Genomic DNA, 21,288 nt, shown 5'->3' with positions numbered 1-21,288 from the left:
GACCAGGCTGGTCTCGAACTCCTGACCTCAGGTGATCCACCCACCTCAGCCTCCCAAAGTGCTGGGATTACAGGCGTGAGCCACCACGTCTGGTCAAAATTAATTTTTTTTTTTAAATTTAAACAAGGCCTGTCTGTGAAAAAGGCAAAAAGAGATCTTTTAAACAATCCTGTTATGTCACAAAAATCTCAGTTGCTCTTATCACAGCTCTAAAAGTGAAATAGTCAGGTGAAATGGGAAAAAATTGTTCTTGATTATTCTAAATGGTTGTAAGGCACCACTTGTTATAGTGCTGCTTTTATTTTTTCTGTGTTACTTGTCAGGTTTGTGAGGGAGTAAAATATGTTCTTGGATACAGTAGTAAGAGAGAGAAGAAATTACTGCATTTCATCAACTTAAGATGCCACTGACTATAAGATGTACTGTTATTTTATGCACATTAAGAAAGAGAAAAAACTGTCATTAAACCATAACACAATATAGATCCATTTCAATTTCAGAGATGTTAAAATGTGAAAATAAGTGTGCATTTTAGAATCAATATGGTATAGTAATTATTGACTGCCTACTATGTACCAGGCTTTGTTGCTGATCCTTGACAAACACTATCTTCATTAACCTAGTGATGTGTACCCCTGGCCCTATTTTACAGATGAGAAAAAAGAGGCACAGTGAAGCTAAATATATTGGCTAAAGATCACAAAGTTAGTAAGCAGAACAAGCTACTTACCTACTTGAAGAAGAAACTTTCTCTTTTCAAACCTCTGTTCTGTTCTGTTCTTTATTTTTTTTTTTTAACTACAATAGTCATTTATTCTAACAGTTACTATTGGTGAGGAATTTTGGAGTAATTTGATTGAGTGTTCTCGCTTAAGGGTCTCTTATGAGTTTGCAGTTAGATGTCAGCTGTGGCTACATCATCTGGACACATGACTGAGGCTGGAACATTCAATTTCAAGGTATCTCACTCATATAGCTGTTAAGTTGGTGCTGGCTGTTGGCTAAGAGTCTTAATTTCTGGCCACATGGGCCACTCCATGGCTTGAGTGTCCTCTCAACATGGTGTCTGGATCTTTGGATTACAAAAGGCCGATGTGGAAACTGCAATGCCATTTATAATTTATCCTTGAAAGTTCACACACTTCTGCTGTACAAACTTCTGTTCTTACTTGTGACTCTTTTGTCAAGCTGTGCCTTGATAAATTGTAATACTTTTGAGTCTTTGAGGAAAGTGATCTGTTTTTAGTGTGGGTACTTTTCATTGATCTCAAACTCTTGTAGCATAATACTGGGAAGATAATGAGTCACTGAGTTTTAAATCATTACTTGAGTAATGTTAATGAGAATCTTTTGGGGTATATATTTGAATACCAAATAGTTTTTGACTATCCAAAAAGTGGTTTTCCTTGTTCTCTAGACAGGGACTTTGCATTTATCAGTGTTCTTAAGTAGATAAATAGAAAGAAAGAAAGATAAATCGATAGATAGATTCAGATATAGCTATATGAGAGGAGATTTAGCAGGGGAATTGACTTACATGATTATGGAGGCTGAGAAGCCCCACAACAGGCCATCTGCAAACAAGAGACCCCGGGACACCTGTAGCACGTCTCAGTCGAAGTCCAAAGCCCTCAGAACCAGGGAGGCTGATGTTTAACTCTCAGTCTGAACCTGAAGGACTGAGAACCCGGGGGACCACTGGTATAAGTCCTGAAGTTCAAAAGCCAGAGAGCCTGGAGTTCTGATATCCATGGTCAGAAGAAGAATGTATCCCAACTCTAGAAGAGAGGAGATTTCTTTTTGTCCTATCTGGGCCCCCAGCCAATTGGGTGGTGCCAGCTCACATTGAGGGCAGATCTTCACTGGTCAGTCTACTGACTCACCCACAAGTCTCCTCCAGGCACACCCAGAAATGATCCATTACCAGTTCTCTAGATATTCCTTCATCCAGTCAGGTTGGCACCTAAAATTAACCACCACAAGGGCTTTACTTTATATGTCTAACATTCCTCAAAGAGTTCCTGGCCAAGGGCTATTGTTGTGCTCCATAGTAGAATGCTAAAGAATGCCTTTTAATAAGACAGTTCCTTACTGCTTTTAAAATGCTCTGGGCTATTTCCATTCTAAACTACTGAAGCATACACTTGTGGAAAAGCAGCAAGGATCCTTAACACATAATCTGGTGGAAAGCAGACAGGTAAGCATTTGTCTTTGGGGTGAAACTTCCCTTTGTTTTAGTGTGGACAACTTGAGTGAATTCTTTTAGTAATATATTTGTAGCGCAAACACCTATCCATGTTTTGGGGGGAAGCCCAGGATGTAAAGTAATAATCTCAAATGCAAAAGCTTTAGAGTAAGCTATTGTTTAATAACATAAATGTAGTGTTTTAGCAAGTTAATGAAAAAAAAATTACCTAAATCTGGATTTAGACTATCCTTTACGTGAAAATGATTGTGTTAGTGGAATTACGTGTCCTTTTGTTCAAGCGGTGTCCTTTCAAGGTTGGGAACCATGGCAGGAAGATCACACATCTGGACTTCCTTTCCCCTCAAGACAAATAGAATTCTGTGATAAGGATATAGACCGGCTTGAAGCTAGATGAACTGGACCGTAGGTGTCCTACACAGGAGCTATTTACGAAGGAACAGCCCTGATTTGGAAAAATGTTTAAAGACTCACTCTAGTGATTGTCCTGGGTGTGTCTTTGAGATGAGGGCAGCTTCACCCTGAAGGAACTGGGTTCTCATGTTTCTGCCATCCTGAGGTGAAAAAGAAAAGGGTCTTGGACAATGGAGTGAAGGCAATTAATCCTTGTATCTTGGGAGCAAAGAGGGAATTGAGATTGTCCTCTGGTATATGGAAGGGTCTGAAGATTTCTACAGATGAGGGTGCAGCTGATCCCCACTCCTATCAGGAAAAACTTGTGGGAGTCGGGTAGAGAGAGTCAACTTGTGTTTGGGCTGTGGCTTTCAAAGTAACCACTTTTAGTCATGCAATAGGTTGCCTTCAAGGGGTATTCTATTCTTTCAAATCTTTTAGTGCAGCCTTATTTAAGGGGATAGGCCCCTCCTAGATGTGCCTTGGGGGCATTAGTGAAGAGGTCTATGTCCTTGCTTGGGATCTACATGACACTGGGGAGGCAGAAAGAGTCTACGGCAAGGGGTTAGGTCTGAGTGGAGATGCTGTGCACGGATTGGTGCAATAATCCAGTAACAGTATCTGTCTTGGGGATCCCAAGAATTTGCAGAACTTGCCATCATTCCTCAGGTTTTCACTGCTATACTTGAGAAAGTAACCAAATGAAAGATGTGACTTTCTGCTTTTACAGGGATGTAGGTCAGGCTATTGTCATTTGGGCATTGAAGAGAAGGTTGCCTTTGGAAAGCTGGAGAACTTGGGGGAAATAGCTGACTTGCACATCCTTCAGTACTCCACTTAGCTATCATTCCTTCTAATGTCTCCCCAACTTCATGTCTGAGTTCAGTGTCTTTTCTAGTGTTCCTTTAGCCCCTGGATGCTATCATTTACACAAGCAAATAATAATTACAACAGACTCTTATTGAGTACTTACATTGTGCCAAACACTGAGTTAAGTGCTTCACATGGATTATCTCATTCAGTAATTTGGTAATCTCCATTTTTCAGCAGAGGACACTGAAACCTAGAGAAACCATGTGATTTGCTTCAAGTCCTACAGAGAGACACTCATAAGCCAGATTTTGAACCAAGATGGTCTAGTCCAGAGCCAGTACATGCAGGATTTAGAATATACTAATTTTATTTATCTCCTTGTTCATTTTTTTTAAGTACTATGAGCTTTCTTAGGATAGTCTCTTTCCTTTATATCTGTATCCTTATCTTTTAATATAGGGCTGGGCACCTTAATAAGTGTTTGACAAATGTTTATGAAAGGGATAAATGAAAGATACAGCCTAAGGCATAAAATTTTAAGACAACACACTGAAGCTCTTATAGTTTATGACTGAATAAATAAAGTACTCAGCTCTCCTCTTGGTACATAATTATCATTTAATAAATGTTAATTATTTGTTATCATTAAGGTAGTTATTTTATTATCATTTAAGGCTGGAGGATCACTTGAGGCCAGGGTTTCCTTTTTTTTTTTTTGAATCTTCTCACATCTGTATTTGAAAGGCACAGCTAAGCCCACCCTTGATACAGCATTTTCCACTTTTCTCTGTAGAGATCAAACGACTGAACACAAGATAAGCTGACTGTATACAGACACAGGTGTGGGTGTTGCTTTTTTTAGAATCATTTTTGTCTTTTTTTTTTTTTTTTAAGATCCCCTTTCTTAAAAGACAAGCTAGTACACTGGAAAAAGAATAAAATAAAATAAAATAAAAACCAAGACAACTTTAGTACCCTCATCTTTATTTGGGAAGGTGGGGGGAATCCTGGGTCGCCCACTGTCACCCTGCTCTTCCCAGCTCAGCTAAGCTCGTCCCTTGTGCCCCCGCTTTTGTGGGCGATGGGAGAGGACTGGGTGGGCGTGGAGGCCTCTGGAACTAGCAGAGGCGGTGAATGGGGCAGGAGGTGGAGGTGGGAGCATATCTGGGACCTGGGGTCGGGGGAGACTTGGGTGCCCAGGACAGGAAGGGGGCAGCTAGCATTGCGTGCATGCAGTATCAGAGTGAGAGAGCTGTGGCGTGTGCCCCAGGGAGCCCGGGCAGACTGTCAGTTACACGTGTTCAAAATTGGGGGGGGGGGAAGGGCCGAGGGTGCTGGGCTTGTCGAGGTCTTGCTGCCTTGGGACCTGGTTTCCCATCTGACCCTCCAGGCCTTAGCTTGCCTCACGTGTCAGGGCAGGTATCCACCTATCCAGGCTGCAGGGGAGGAGGAGGGAGGCCGGGACTGGGGTACGAAGAAAGCTAGAGGTGGCCTGCAAGCCGTGCTGGGGCCCCCGCAGGCGGCCGCCATGAATACTATGGGAGTTTAGCCAATCCTGAGCTCCACTGTGTCTTGTGCTAAAAATTCCTTTCTCTCTGTGTGAGGCCAGGATTTCAAGACCAGCCTGGACAACGTGGTGAGACCCCTGGATCTCTGCAAAAAAAAAAAAAAAAAAAAAAAAAAGTTATATTTATTAGAAAAACAATTATTTTTGCATAGGAATGCATCATACGTCTCAATTTTTCAAAATTTCCTTCACTTTAATCACATATTTCCATATGATTTTAGAAAGAGGTGAATGGTTAGTTTCTATGCAGTATTTTGAATGTATAGGAGTTAAATGTCACTTTTGATAGAGTTTTCTCTTGAAATTTGAGCTGTGCTTGCTTGAAATATGAATATATTTAACTAGAAAAGCAGGCTGCTACAAGTTCAATGTAAGAAATCTGTCGTGTAACAATTTGAGAATGAGGATGACACTAAATGTAAAAGGTTTCTTATCATATGTGTCCAGCACCATAGCCTGAGGACAAAAGCCAACTGCCAGATTAGAGGAATATTGTGATTTTAGTATACAAAACTAGCTTTCTTATTTTTTGCTTCATAGCCAATCTATTCTCATTATTCTTACTACAAAAGTTCCTAAATTGATTTTACATTAAAAATTTTATAAATATAAAATGTATTATGATACCTACTTACGGTATTGGAATATCCTGATGTGGATGTCTTTGATGAGGTAGCTCAAGTAAATTATTATATTCTCATTATTGTTATATTTATCGTTTACCCATTTGTGGCAGAGCCTGGTTGTTGTACCTTCAAATATCCATTCTCTTCCTCCATAGGAACAGAATCTTGCATTTATATGGAGGCAATACACCCAAATAATGGACTTAGCCTTCCTTGCAACCAGGTGTGGGTGGATTCTCTGTTCAAAAAGATCAAAATGGAAGTGTTGTGAGTTATTTTGGGAAAATCTCTTTTAAAAGGAGAGAGTAGATCCTTCTTTCCGCTTATTTTTTCCCATTGCCTGGATTGTACACCTAATGCCTGGAGCTCCAGCAGCTATTTTGGAACATGAGGTGACATTGAGAATAGAAGCCATAAATGACAAAACAAAATGTAGAAAGATCCTGGGCCTCTAACACCATGAAGCCTTAACACTAGCATTGAACTACCAATTTCCTGCCTTCTATTATGTGAAAGAGGTATAAACTTTCATCTTATTTCCACTGTTACTTTGGGTCTTTCTGTTACATATGGTCAAACCAAATCCTACTAAATAAACCATTATTTTAATGAGGTATCAGAAACTTTTCAAGAGAACTTTCTTTGTATTTCTATTAGTGTGTCGAGGTGCCTTCATTGTGTGGTGTTTTGTTTTGTTCATCTCTAACCTCCTGGTCCTATCTTCCCTTCTCTAATACTCTCGTTAATTTCTCTTTAAGATGTCAGCGATTTTGAGGACCCTTATTGCTATACTCCTGTTTTCAGTATTACTCTAAGGATCTTATCATTTTCTCAGATATCTCTCTTTTCTCTGAAATTTGCCTGGGGCCGCAGCATAAATCTACAGTTACAACCATGAAGATAGAACTTGCTCATTAATTCAGAGGGCAGGAACTTGTGAACACAACTGTTCTAAGTGATATTTTATTTAATAGGATTTGTGGATACTAATTTTTAGATAGTGTTTCTAGGATGATAGATTAGCAAATAATGAGTTGAATACAGACAGTCTTGATTTCAGCCAAGCATTTGATAGTCTCTAATGAGAAACTGCATACAAAGAACCCTGACCAAGGAGTCTAGAGCTTTGACTCCCGGCTCTGACATTCATAGCTATAAGAAAAGATATCTTTTGACTTGGAAGACATCGAAACTCCTTGAGCCTCTGTTTCCTTATCTGTAAAATGAGCTGTGATAATGATAAAATGAGCTGTGATAAATATTAAATGAGTTAATGCACATGTAATAATACAAACATTTTTGTTTTTAATTCTAATGTACTTTGCAAACATAATGTACTTTGCAAACATAACATACTTTGGGTCAATGGTAAAAATCTGGGTCCAGAACTAAGTATAATCTTGCTAGCTATGTGATTTGGGCCAAATTATTTAATGTCTCTGAGCCTCAGCTTTCTTACCTATAAAATGAAAATGACGATAGTACAGCCTTACATGGGCTGTTATGAGAATTAAATGAAATAATGTATGTGAAGACTCCAAGGCAGTACCTGGTACTCAAAAAATGAAAAATATTATGGTTATATATACCATATATATTATGGTATAAAAAATACTTGTGGTTATTGCCATTATTATTTTCTTGGAGATAAATGGTGAACTTGGAGAGAAATGTCTTGCTGACATTTAGAGTAGATAAATGGATGTATAGTTGACCCATACTATAAAAAGAATATCTATTACTAGCTTAAAATCAACTTAAAGGAACAAATTGGGTAGAATCTTGCAGGCTTAGCCAATGTTTTTATTAATGTGATGTGTGAAGATCAAGTTTGCTTATTACATGTGATCATAACACCAAGTTGGGAGGAATGAAACCATGGATGTAATATAATGGAAAAGACTTGGAGTTTGAAGACTTTGACTTTGAGACCCAAAATTCAACCATATGACTCAGTTTCTTCATCTGTAAAATGATATTAACACTAGCAAAATACCAGGAAGATGCATTGTGAGTATATGTTTTAAAGTATCTCACATAATTCATGACTCATTCTGAAAAATGACAGTAGGTTTGCTTGTTTACCATTTAAAGTAGATCCAATAAATGGCAATAATATAAATACCATTTACCAGCTTCAAACTTATGCAATTTCTTTTAAAAATAGGAAATTTGAATTATTTCAAATTTTATTCACAAAATGTACCTTTACTAGTATTTCCAATTCATGTACTAAAAATTTGCATAAAATGAATCAACCTGGGCTGCTACTCAGGAGATGGCTGGATTGTTTGGATTCTGAAACCAGTCTGAAACATTGGGAAGATTTGAGAAGAGCAATTTGACCAAAACCTGATGGTTGTTCCTAAAAAGATCAATTTTGATAGAAGACTGACAATATACTTTTTTTTTTTTGGTTTCTCAGCCCTATCTCGGAGACAATGATGCCCTGCTGGTGTGGGGTAAAAGCTGGTTGGAGTTGACAGATAAGCTAGATTTATGTATTAAGTTGGATAAAACTGAAATTTGAAGCTATACTGGGTACCTGTTATTTTCCTGTTTGTCATTCAGACTACAGGAAGGGTCTAGCCACAGATATCTACCAACAATGGCTATATCAAATGCATTCTTTCAGTCTTACTTGACTTCTAAAGCCTTGTGTTTTTATGGCTTTGCCATAGCTACTGTGGTGAAGAACTCTATGTGGGCCCATGCATTTCTCTTACCTGAGGCTAACGCTCAGAGTCTCTGGCCTGTCTTAGCATTACTAGATTTCTATGAAGTCCTACAAAGAAGACTAGCTGCTAGTGGCTGCTGAAGTGGCCACAGCCTGGGTGTTTAGAGGAATCCACTCCTCATAGAGCAAATCTTGATTAGGGAGAAATAGGAATCAGGATGGAGCTAGCAGATAAATTCCCTCTCTACTTCTCCCTGCAGTGGACTGTTCGGAGTTATGATTTTTCCATATAGCCTGTCCAGACATGTCCTGCATGGCCAAGTGGGAGTCAAGCAATGCTTGTTTTGGAATGGTAGCCAGTGTGATCAATGCATTATCTTACATTTGCTTTCCATCCTCTGCTTCTTCAATTGTCTTTTCCTTTTCTCTTGTTGCCCTGGGATTACACTTGTCCATAAGCCTTGCCTCACACTCATTTTTTTTTTCTAAAGAACTCAGACTAGAGCACTTACTATGAGCAGTAAATTCAGCTAGGTACTGAGTCCGTACCTTCTAAAAGCTACCATTTAGGTTAAGAGACAGACACATGAAGCATACACTACAATACAAAGCCACGCATGATGACAACACATGATCTCATCTTTGAGATCCTCCAAAACTTGGGTAGTTATCTCGGGTTCTGGTGATTTCTTTTTGCACTACTCATCACATCCTGATTTGCCTCTAACGTTGCAGTTAGTCCTCTGAGATTTATTTAAACTCTTCACCTTATGTGAAGGCCAGCATTTTCCTTGGAGTTTCAATATTTTGAATGTGTTTGTTTCTGTGGATATTTTGCTTTAGAAAATATGCCACTTAGTTTTTCTTTAATAATAGCATTTTATCATAGTTCTCTTTTCAAATCAAATTACTGTCAGATTTTTTGGCTATTTGTCTGAGTCAGATAATTGAGTATAATGATGTTGTTTATCCATAGACATTGTTTAGACTAATTTTTGTCCTGCTTTGTGAAATTAATTTAGCAGTCCTTGCAGCCTAGCTAGCTGCCTATATGGTACTATGGTGGGTGTTTTGGACCCAGACTTTATATTTTTGAACACAGTTGTCTTGAAGTGGAGACAAAAATGTGATTCAATTTGAAAAGTACCAGAAATTTGCTTTAGTTGACTAAAGGTAGAAGATAAAATGTGTTGTGCGGGAAGTCTTTTTCTTCATTTTGGGAGGATTACTTTGTTGAATTGTCTTATTCATGTGGATATAAATTAGGTATATAGGTTAAATATTGCTGCTTAATAAATCATCCTAAAACTTGCAACAAGAACAGCAATTTATTTTTCACAAAGTTTCTGAGGGTCATTAACTCAAGAACAGCTTAGCTGGGTAGTTCTGGCTCAGGGTCTGCCATGAGATTTGTTAATCCATCACTTGGCAGTTACGATGTTGATCAGGGCTGTAGTCTTCAAAAGCCTTTACTGGGGCTGGAAGATCCATTTCCAAATGGGCTCACTCATAGGGTTGGCAAGTTGATGCTGGCAGTTGGAGGAGGCCTCATTTCCTCATCACTTGGATCTCTCCATGGGGCTGTTTTGGTATTCTCATGACATGGTAGCTGGTTTCCCCAGCATGAAAGATCAAAGAGAAAACAAGGATGGGGTAGAATGTTTTAAATGCCATAGCCTTGAAAATCACACATTGTCACTTCCACTGGATTCTACTGGTTGCACAGACCAACCCTGATACACTGTAGGAGGGAACTATACAAGGAAGGTAATGAGCACCAAGAGGCAAGAGTCATTAGGGAGCCATCTGGAGGCTGGCTACCACATTAAATTTTATCAGTTATTTTTCTTGAAAGCCTTTTAACTATGGAGTAATCCAAATGCAAATCTCATCAGACAGTGATGAGAGGTATTTTGTTTGATAATAACATTCTCAAAGGCTGACCTGATAGGAGATCAGCATGCATCTCTGCAGAGATTAATTTAATGGTAAGTGATTTTTCTTCCTCCTCTGCTGGAGAGACCACAAGTGGTAGTGAGAAGGGAAAAAACGAGATGCCCACTGGAAGGATTCATGGGGATGGGGTAAAATCTTAAGTTCTTTGCAGTTATAACTTGAGTAACTCAAAGTTCCAGTGGCTCACACTTCCGGCAAAATTCCCACAGAAAGTTATGTGATTCTCGAAAGGGGCCCTGGCTTCATGCATGCCCACAGTCCAGCCCATTAGGAGCAATCATCACATGGGACTGTTGTGTTCTCTCTCATGTTCCAGCTTCCCTGAGTCCACATCTGCAGCCTCCACTTTGCCTGTGATAATAGTGCCTATTATAAGAATGCCAAAATCTTCACGGAATATACTTTTTCCCTGAAGCTACAAATCCCCTAGGAGCCAAAGGGATGCTGGGCCCAGTGCAGCAGTCACACAGGGAAATCAGCCCCTTTTCTAACTTTTGGGTCCACATCATTGCCAGGGCCCTGAAGCTGCACCACCTGTGCCCAGACCATCGCAAAGTGTTTCATGAAAACAGGTCCTTTTTGCCTTTGATTAACTCTCCACCAAAAATGCACAAGGACCAACAGTAGTATTTAGGCACAGTTAGTCTAAAACCACAATCCAAAAGGAAACATGCCTCCAAAGGAAATGGTGTTTGCAGAAAATCAGTTTGTCCTATAACATAGATAACATTTTCTCATCTCGGCTTGAGCATTCTTTTTTCCTTGAGTGGTACTCTCAACTATTTCTGTTTTCATTATGGCCTGTGACTTGCATACCCAAGGACCTTTCTGGTAGGCCTTCCTAGAACAAAGAATGAGTCTTCTGTAATGCCTTATCAAAATCTCTACTTCTAAGGCCTGTTCATGCCTGTAATCCCAGCACTCTGAGAGACTGAGGAGGGAGGATCACTTGAGCCCAGGAATTCGAGATCAGCTTGGCAACATAGCAAGACCCTCCATCTCTAAAAAAATTAAAAATTAGTCAGGCACGGTGCTTCGGTGAGCCATGATCATAGCACTGCACTCCAGCCTGGTGACAGAGTGAGATCCCGTTTCAAAAAAACAAAAATAAAAACAAAAATTCTACTTCTTGCATATCAAAAGCTCTTGCATAGCTAGACTAAATTCTTCTTGGTCATGGTGTATAATTCTTTTTACACATTGTGGGATTTGATTTTCTACTGTCTTAGAGGATTTTGTGGCTAAGTTAATGAAAGACACTAGTCTGTAATTTTCTGTTTTCTGGAAGAGATTGTGTAAACTTGGTGTTAAATTTTTGGTAGAATTCTACAGTGAAACCATCTGATAATTGATTGGCTTCTCCTTCCTGCTTTCCTTCTCTCCCTCCTCCCTTCCTTCCTCTTTCTCTTCCTTCCTTCCTTTCTTTTAGTAGATTTTATTTTTTAGGGCAGTTTTAGGTTCACAGCAAAATTGAGCAGAAGGTACAGAGATTTTCCACATGCTCTCTTGTCCCCATGCGTGGGTACCCTTCCCCATTATCTACTTCCCTCACCAGAGTGGTGCATTTGTTACAACTGATGAACCCACATTGACACATTATTATCACCCAAAGTCTGTGGTTTACATTAGGCTTTATTCTTGGTATTATACCTTCCATGGATTTACACAAATGTATAATGACATGTATGCACCATTATAGTACTATACAGAGTTGTTTCACTGCCCTGCGAATCCTCAGCCTATTCATTCCTCTTTTCCCTGGCAACCACTGATCTTTTCACTGTCTCTGTAGTTTTGCTTTTTCCAGAATGTCATATACTGTAGTATATGACACACAGCACAGCACATAGCTATGCATAGCACGTAGATTTTTCAGGTTGGCTTCTTTCACTTAGTAAAAAGCATTTAGGTTTCCTCTATGTCTTTTCATGGCTTGACAGTCATTTTTCTTTAGTGCTGAATAATATTCCATTGTTTGGATGTACCACACTTTATTTATCTGTTCATCTATTGAAGGACATCTTGGTTGTTTCCAAATTTTAGTAACTGTGAATAAAGCTACTATAAACATTCGTGTGCAGGTTTTTGTCAATTATATCCAGTTGATTGATGGGTCATTGAGTTCAACTATGTCCTTATTGATCTGTCCTAATGGATCTGTCCATTTCTGACAGAGGGGTATTGAAGCCTCTAACTACAGTATTGGATTCACCCGTTTCTCTTTGCAGTTCTATTAGTTTTTGCCTCCTTTATTTTGATGCATGCTTGTCAGGTGACAGGTTGTTATGTGTTCTTGGAGAATTAGGCCCTTTATCATTACATAATACTCCTCTCTATCCCTGAGAACTTTCCTTGCTCTGAAGTTTGCTCTCACATTAATATAGCTAATCCTGCTTTGTTTTGGTTAGTGTTAGCATAGTATATATTTTTTGTTCATTAACTGTTAATGTATGTGTGTCTTTATATTTAAAGTGGGTTTCTTGCAGACAATGTAGAGTTGGGTGGTTTTTTTGATCAATTTGGATAATCTGTCTTTTAAATGGTACACTTACACTACTGACATTTAAAGTGATTATTAATATATTTGGATTAATATCTAGCATATTTATTACTGCTATTTGTTCCCCCTTTTTCTTATTCCGTTTTTGTCTTCCACTCTTTTTCTACCTTTTGTGATTTTGATTGAATATTTTATGGTTCCTTTTTTCTCCTTTCTTCACATATCAGTTGTATTTTTTTTTTTTTTTTTTACCTTTTTCTTAGTGGCTGCCCTAGAGTTTGCAATATATATTCACAACTAATCCACATTCAAATAACACCATACTGCTTCACAATTAGTGCAAGTACCTTATAGTTAAAAAATAATCACAATTCCTCCCTCCCATCCTGTGTGTATCACTGCTTGCATTCATTTCACTAACACACACACACATTCACACACACACACACACACACGCACACACACACACGCACACAGAAGGATACATAATCAAATACAGCAGACCCCTCTTATCTTCAGTGGATACCTTCCAAGACCCCCAGTGGATGCCTGAAATCAAAGATAGTACTGAACCTGACTGGCATTAAGTGGAACACACTTCTGTTCACATCTTCCACCCATAAATTTAATGCCTTTTTCATCTTAACAAAGTACTTATCATGCACTATGGCTGTAACTTTTGCAATCTGAAGTCTGACAGCAAAACTAGCATGCTTTTTTTTTTTTTTTTTTCTGCACAGTTCACGGATTGAAATTCATTCTTATTATAGAATGTAGCAGCCTTGGCATATGGTTTTTTCCCTTTCCCTATTAAGTAAAAAACTCACCTTTTCATTTAAAGGCAGCACTTTAAGGCTTCTCTTGGCCCATTCAAATTGCCACCATCATTACTTTTGTGCTTTGGGGCCATTGTTAAATAAAATAAGGGTGACTTGAGCACAAGGACTGCGATACTGAAACAGTTGATCTGATTGCCAAAATGGCTACTAAGTGGCTGACATGTGGTTAGGGTATACAGCAGAGGTCCCCCTACCCGCCTCCGTTGCGGACCTGGATCTGTTTGTGGCTTGTTAGGAACGGGCCCGCAGAGCAGGAGGTGAGCACCCGGCAAGCATTACCGCCTTAGCTCCACCTCCTGTCAGATCAGCAGCGGCATTAGATTCTCATAGAAGCTCGAACCCTATTGTGAACCAGTAGGCTAGGGATCTAGGTTGACTGTTCCTTATGAGAATCTAATGCCTGATGCTCTGAGGTCGAATAGTTCCATCCGGAAAGCATCCCCTCACCACCCCGCCGTTCTGTGGAAAAATTGTCTTCCACATAACCCGTCTCTGGTGCCAAAAAGTTGGGGACCGCTAGTATACAGCATAGATTCTCTGGATGAAGGGATGATTCATGCCCCAGGCAGGATGGCATGAGATTTCATCACACTGCTCAGAACGGTGGATAATTCAAAACTTCCAAATTGTTTATTTCTAGAATTTTCCATTTAATATTTTATTTTATTTTATTTTTCTGAGACAGGGTGTCTGACTCTGTTGCCCAGGCTGGAGTGCGGTGGCGCCATCTTGGCTCATTGCAACCTCCGCCTCCCGGGTTCAAGTGATTTTCCCGCCTCAGCCTCCGGAGTAGCTGGGATTACAGGCATGTGCCACCAGGCCTGGCTAATTTTTGCGTTTTTAGTAGAGATGGGTTTTGCCATGTTGGCCAGACTGGCCTCAAACTCTTGTCCTCAAGCAATCCACCTGTATTGGTCTCCCAAAATGCTGGGATTACTCGTGTGATCCACTGCCCGCAGCCTCCATTTAATATCTTCGACCTTGGTTGACCATAGGTAAAGGAAACCGAAGAAAGTGGAATTGCAGATAACTGGGAACTATTGTACATTGTTGCTATTATTGTTTTGAACAAACTCTTCTCTGTGGGATTAATTAAAATAAGAACAAATAAAACTTTTAATTTTACCTTCACTTGTACCTTCTTTCTTGTTCTTCCTTTATGTAGATATGAGTTTCTGACCTATATATTTTCCCTTCTCTCTAAAGAACATAACATTTCTTGCAAGGCAAACCTATTGGCAATCCATTCCGTCCATTTTTATTTGTCTGAGAAAGTCTTTATTTCTCCTTCACTTTTGAAATATAATTTTGCAGAATTCTAGGTTGGCTTTTTTCTTTTTATCTCGACACTTTGAATGTTTCACTCCATTCTCTTCCAGCTTGCATGGTTTCTGAGAAACTGAATGTAATTCTTATCTTTGCTTCTCTGTAAGTTAGGTGTTTTTTTCCCCTCTGGCTTCTTTCCTGATTTTTGGTTTATCTTTAGTTGTTCTGTAGTTTGAATATGCTGTGGCATAGTTTTTTGACATTTATACTGCTTGGTGTTCTCTGAGCTTCCTAGATCTGTGGTTTGGCATCTGACATTAATTTGGTAAAGTTCCCAGTTATTATTATTTCAAATATTTTTCTTCCCTTCCTTTCTTCTCTTTCTTGTATTGTCATTACGTGTATGTTATGCCTTTTATATAGTTGTCCCACAGTTCTTGAATATTCTGGAGGGTTTTCAGTCTTTTTTTCTCTTTGCTTTTCAGTTTTGGCAGTTTCTGTTGAGATATCCTCAAGTTCAGAGACTCCTTCCTCAGCCATGTCCAATATACCAATAAGTTCATTATTCTGTAGTTCCGTGTTTTCGATCTTTAGCATTTCTTTTGGGTTTCTTCTTAGAATTTCACCTCTCTGCTTACATTTCCCATCTGCATGCATAGTGTCTACACATTAAAGCCCTTATCATCTTAATCATAGTTGTTTTAAATTCCCAATTTGGTAATTCCAACGTCCCTGCTATATCTGGGTCTGGTTCTGATACTTAACTCTGTTTTTCCACATTATATTTTTCACCTTTTAGTATACCTTGTAGGTTTTTCTTTTTTGATGTCATCTGAAATAAAGATAATTTATTTTTTACTTTTCAAACTGAAGGTCTTTTTTTTCCTTGCATGATTTTCCTGGCATCACCAGAACGATGTTTAGAGGAAATAATAAAAGTGAACATTCTTATCTGGTTCTCAGTCTTCTGAGGAAAATGTTCAGTGTTCAGTCTTTCATCATTAAAAGTGAGACTGAAGCCTGGCGCTGTGGCTCACGCCTGTAATCCCAGCAATTTGGGAGGCCGAGGCAGATGTATCATTTGAGGTCAGGAGTTCAAGACCAGCCAGGCCAACATGGTGAAACAGTCTTTATTAAAAACACAAAAGTTAGCCAGGGGGTAGTGGGCACTCCTGTAATCCCAGCTACTCTGGAGGCTGAGGCAAGAGAATTGCTTGAGCCTGGGAGGTGGTGGTTGCGGTGAGCCGAGATTGCACCACAGCACTCCAGTCTGGGCGACACAGTGAGATAGAGTGAGATCCTGTCTCAAAAAAACAAAACAAAACAAAACAAAACAAAAAAAGTGATGCTGGTCACAGATTTGGAGTCTTTATCAGTCTTCTGTAAATAGCAATCATTTTTTTTTCTTTCTACATAATTTTTTCTTGATAGCCTTACATGATGTACTGGGTAAAGAGAACTTCGTAGATAAGCCTTTAGTAATGTGGTGGTAAGGTGTGAGGTGAAGGGAAGCCTTCCATATCCCTATGGTTAGGTCTCAGTCTTTTAGTGAGCCCATGCCTCTGGACTGTAAGCTTGGGGAGTGCTTCTCAGTTTTTTCCCCTTTAGGTGGGACAGGATAGCTAGAGGAGGCTTAAGTTGGGTATTTTTCTTCTGTCACTAAGAAGGCTTGAGCCAGCTGGGGTTGGATATTTCCTTTCCCCAGGTCAGCTAGGCTCTGACAAAACCCCAGCAGGTTAGGCTGTGATTTGTTTCTTCCGAGGGCAGACTTTGTTAAGAAGAACAGAATTCTCTGGAGCATTCAAAATTACGCATTTTCTTTCCCTTTGCTGGAATCATTAAGGGATGTTTCTCTGATATTTACTCTCACAAAAATGTGCCATCTTCCCCATCCCCCATGACTGGGTATCCCTGGAGTTTTTTTTTTTTTTTTTTTTTTAATTATACTTTAAGTTCTAGGGTACATGTGCACAACATGCAGGTTTGTTACATATGTATACATGTGCCATGTTGGTGTGCTGCACCCATTAACTCGTCATTTACGTTAGGTATATCTCCTAATGCTATCCTTCCCTCACCCCTCCCTATAATAGGACCCGGTGTGTGATGTTCCCCTTCCTGTGTCCAAGTGATCTCATTGTTCAATTACCATCTATGAGTGAGAACATGCGGTATTTGGTTTTCTGTTCTTGCGATAGTTTGCTGAGAATGATGGTTTTCAGCTACATCCATGTCCCTACAAAGGACACTAACTCATCCTTTTTTATGGCTGCATAGTATTCCATGGTGTATATGTACCACATTTTCTTAATCCAGTCTGTCACTGATGGACATTTGGGTTGATTCCAAGTCTTTGCTATTGTGAATAGTGCTGCAGTAAACATACGTGTGCATGTGTCTTTAGAGCAGCATGATTTATAATCCTTTGGGTATATCCCCAGTAATGGGATGACTGGGTCAAATGGTATTTCTAGTTCTAGATCCTTAATGAATCGCCACACTGTTTTCCACAATGGTTGAACTAGTTTACAGTCCCACCAACAGTGTAAAAGTGTTCCTATTTCTCCATATCCTCTCCAGCACCTATTGTTTCCTGATTTTTTAATGATTGCCATTCTAACTGGTGTGAGATGGTATCTCATTGTGGTTTTGATTTGCATTTCTCTGATGGTGAGTGACTTCCAGACTTGTCCACACTGAGCCTCCAGCAATTTGTCAATTACAGTTCAGGTTCTCCCACCCTGCCACCAGTTTCACATAGGTTTCTGCTCACAAGCTCCTGCTTTGGTAAGTTATGATTCTCTGTATTTACCTGTCTTCCAAATTTTGGGGGCAGCAGTTTGCCCTATGAGCTCACTTCTCTTATGGACCTAAGAGGAGCTGTTGATTTTTCAGGTTATTCAGTTTTTTACTTGTTATTAGGGCAGAGTGACCACGTCAAAGTTTCTTATATGTTGGACCAGAAATTGGGAGTCCAAGATTTCTTATTCAGAAGTTTTAAATTATGAATTTGATTTCTTTAATGGCTATAGGAGTAATTTGGTTATCAATGTAATCTAGGCTGAGTATTGGTAGTTGGTTTTTTTAAGGAATTGATTGGTCTATTTCTTCCAAGTTGTTGACTACATGAACATGAGGTTGTTATGTAGTGATATGGTTAGGCTTTGTGTCCCCACCCAAATCTCATCTTGAATTGTAATCACCATAATCCTCATAATCCCCATGTGTCAAGGGAGAGACCAGGTAGAAGTAATTGAATCATGGGGGAGGTTTCCTCCATGACGTTATTGTGATAGTGAGTGAGTTCTCGTGAGATCTGATGGTTTTTATAAGGGGCTCTTCCCCCTTCTCTTGGCACTTTTCCTTCCTGATGCCTTATGAAGAAGGTGCCTTGCTTCCCCTTCAGCTTCCACCACAACTGTAAGTTTCCTGAGGCCTCCCCAGCCATGCTGAACTGTGAGTTAATTAAACATCTTTCCTTTATAAATTACCCAGTCTCAGGCAGTTCTTTATAGCAGTGTGAAAATGGACTAATACATGTAGTATTTCCTCATCATCCTTTTACTGGCTACAGGATCTGTAGTGATATCTTATTTCATTCCTGCTATTGATAATTTTTGTCTTCTCTTTTTTTATTTTTACCAATATCACTAGAGGATTATCAATTTTATTCATTTTTTTAAAACCACCTTCTTATTTCATTGACTTTCTCTATCGTTTTCCTGTTTTTTTATTTCATTGATTTCTGCTCTTATTTATTATTTCATTTCTTCTGCTAGGTTTGAGTTTGTTTTGATCTTGTTTTTCTAACTTCTTGTCGTGGGAACTTAGTTTATCAATTTGAGATCTTTCCTCTTTTTTAATGTAAGCATTAGAAATGTAAGTGCTGTAAGTTTCTCAGCATTTCTTTAACTGCATCCCACATATTTTGATATGTTGTAATTTTAATTGCATTGAAATTCTATGTTTTTAAAAATTTTCATTTGAACTCCGTCTTTGACCCATGGGTCATTTAAAAGTGTGTTGTTTAATTTCTAAGTATTTTAAGAAAATTTTATCTTATTACTGATTCCTGGTTTGTTTCTGTTATGGTTAGAAAAACACTCTGTATGATTTTAATTTTAAAACATTTGTTGAGGTTTTATGGCCCAGGAGATGGTCTACCTTGGTGAATGTTCCATGGGTACTGGAAAAAAGTGTCTATTCTGTTGTTGTTCTGTGGAATGTTTTATATGTCAATTGGATACTGTTGATTAATTATATTTTTCAATTATTCTATATCCTTGATGATTTTCCATCTAATAGTTTTCTCATTTGCTGAGCGATCAAAAGCTCTTTAGTTTTAAAAAGAGGCTTTTTGGAAGAATCATCATTCTCAATAATAAACAGTTAAAGATCAATTTCAAAGCAACTTGTGCTTTCTTTCCTTCTAGGAATGTCTCTGTTGTTTCCAAACTCAGGCTAAAATCAATCAGTGGTCACTCTCTCCTTTTGTAAATAACCCAAATTATTTTCTAGATTCTTTATTTTGGATGCAACTGAATAACCCTCCAGCCTGACTTATATTTATAGGTTGCTATTTTCTTCCCACATATTTACACAGTCTGCTAGTTATTCCCCATACTGCCAAATGTCTTCTGAAATAATCAGCTGTCAAAGGTGAGAAAAATCTGTTAACACATGATGTGTGGCATAGCACAGAGCTGTGATAAAAAATGATCTGGAGTATTAAAAGTTCAAGCTGTCCTCTTCTAGCTAAGCTTTAAGTAAGTGCTAGTCACCTGCCCAAGGTCATCTGACTTTTGCCAGATTCTCTGTACTTTGAACGCTCTTATAATACTTCTTATGTGGCACCGTTTACAATTTTCTTGCATACTGTCTAGATATTTTACATGGAAGTGCTAAGGAAACTGTGCTTAATGTCTTGGATCCATCAGGTCTCCTGGGCCAGAGCTCTGGGAATCCCTAGTTGGCGGTTTCTCTGTTATTGCACACATTGCACGTATCTCCTGTGGATTCTGCCTCCAAAATACCTTTCAAATTTATCTCTTTCTCCTCATCTCCACTGCCACTGACTTGGTTCAGGCCCTTATCAAGACTTTCCTGGATAATTCCAATAGTATACACACTGGTCTCATCTTGCTTTAATTCATCCTCCATGTTACTACTGTGAAAATAATCTAAATGTAAATAAAATCACATTTCTCCTTCTTAAAGTCCTTCTATAAATCCTCCCATAGATACTGGGATCAAATTCAAGCGATAAGTTAGCTGACAGATATTTGCCTACCTCTCTAACCTCATTTTCACCAACCTCCCTTCTGTGCTTATTTGCAGCCACTTAACCTGCAATTGCGTTAAGTTTAGGCTGTTTAGTGCCCTATGCATTAGCAGTTATTGTTCCTTCTGCCTTACATGCATTTTCTACTCATCCTTCAAGACGTAGATCAGGCATCATCCCCTCTAAAATGCCTTTCGAATGTGGGTTGGATGTTTCTCCCATGTTCCACAGCATCTTCTACATGATTCTTTCCATATGAGATGCAGTACTGCATTGTGTTGCGGGCTGTGAAGCCAGAGTATGTGAGTGTAAGTTGCCCCCCTTTTTTATTTCAGAGTCCCGCTCTCTCACCCAGGCTGGAGTGCAGTGGTGTGATCTCGGCTCACTGCCACCTCTGTCTCCTGGGTTCAAGCAATTCTCCTGCCCCAGCCTTCCAAGTAGTTGGGATTACAGGCCTGTGCCACCATGCCTGGCTAATTTTTGTATTTTTAGTAGAGACAGGGTTTCCCCATGTTGGCCAGGCTGGTCTCAAACTCCTGACCTCAGGTGATCCACCCACCTCGGCCTCCCGGAGTGTTGGGATTACAGGCATGAGCCACCGCGCCCAGCCATAAATCACCTTTTTAAAATGACTATCTGTGTGACCTCTGCAAGTTTTTTAGCTTTTTTCATTCCTCAGTTTCCCTGTCTGTGAAGTGACTATCTCATGTGTCACTTCACATGTGTCACTTCACAGTATCTGTCTCATGTGATTGCTTTGGGTTTTATATTGAGGTCACAAACATGGAGTCCTTAGAATTATGCCTATGTCAGAGTCAGAGCTCAATGCCTGTCAGCTGTTCCCAACAATTTGTTTTATTTTCAGTTTGCTGTTTCATAAGATCCTAAGCTTTCAAAGGGATGGAATTAGTCTTTGTTTTCTCAGCATCTAGTACAAGAAGGCATTCAGTACTTTGTGAATGCATAAATGAACTATAAGCACCATATGTAAGGTGTTATTTTACTTGGTGGACTTTCATATTCCCTGTACTTTCTGACACATTTAGCTCATACAAGAACAAGCTAGCAGTGTGCATAGCAAGTCTTTAAACAATTATAGTAAATTATAGCATATATATTATATATTATATTATTTATTGCCAAAGCAAATTTTCTTAACTTAGT

General features: G+C 39.1%; 1 long non-coding RNA gene across 1 annotated transcript in view; it reads left to right on the top strand.

Annotated features, from left to right (window-relative positions):
- Window positions 1-21,288, top strand: part of LOC106998804 (uncharacterized) — a 123,248-nt gene that overhangs the window by 55,290 nt on the left and 46,670 nt on the right. The window contains exons 4-5 of the long non-coding RNA XR_013418377.1: window positions 653-708; window positions 824-959. This is a non-coding gene — a long non-coding RNA (uncharacterized LOC106998804). The remainder of the gene's footprint in view (window positions 1-652; window positions 709-823; window positions 960-21,288) is intronic.

This window comes from Macaca mulatta, chromosome 6, assembly GCF_049350105.2.
Source record: "Macaca mulatta isolate MMU2019108-1 chromosome 6, T2T-MMU8v2.0, whole genome shotgun sequence".
NCBI lineage: Eukaryota > Metazoa > Chordata > Mammalia > Primates > Cercopithecidae > Macaca > Macaca mulatta.
The sequence above is the reverse complement of the archived record's forward strand: the minus strand, read 5'-3'. Positions and strand labels throughout refer to the sequence as shown.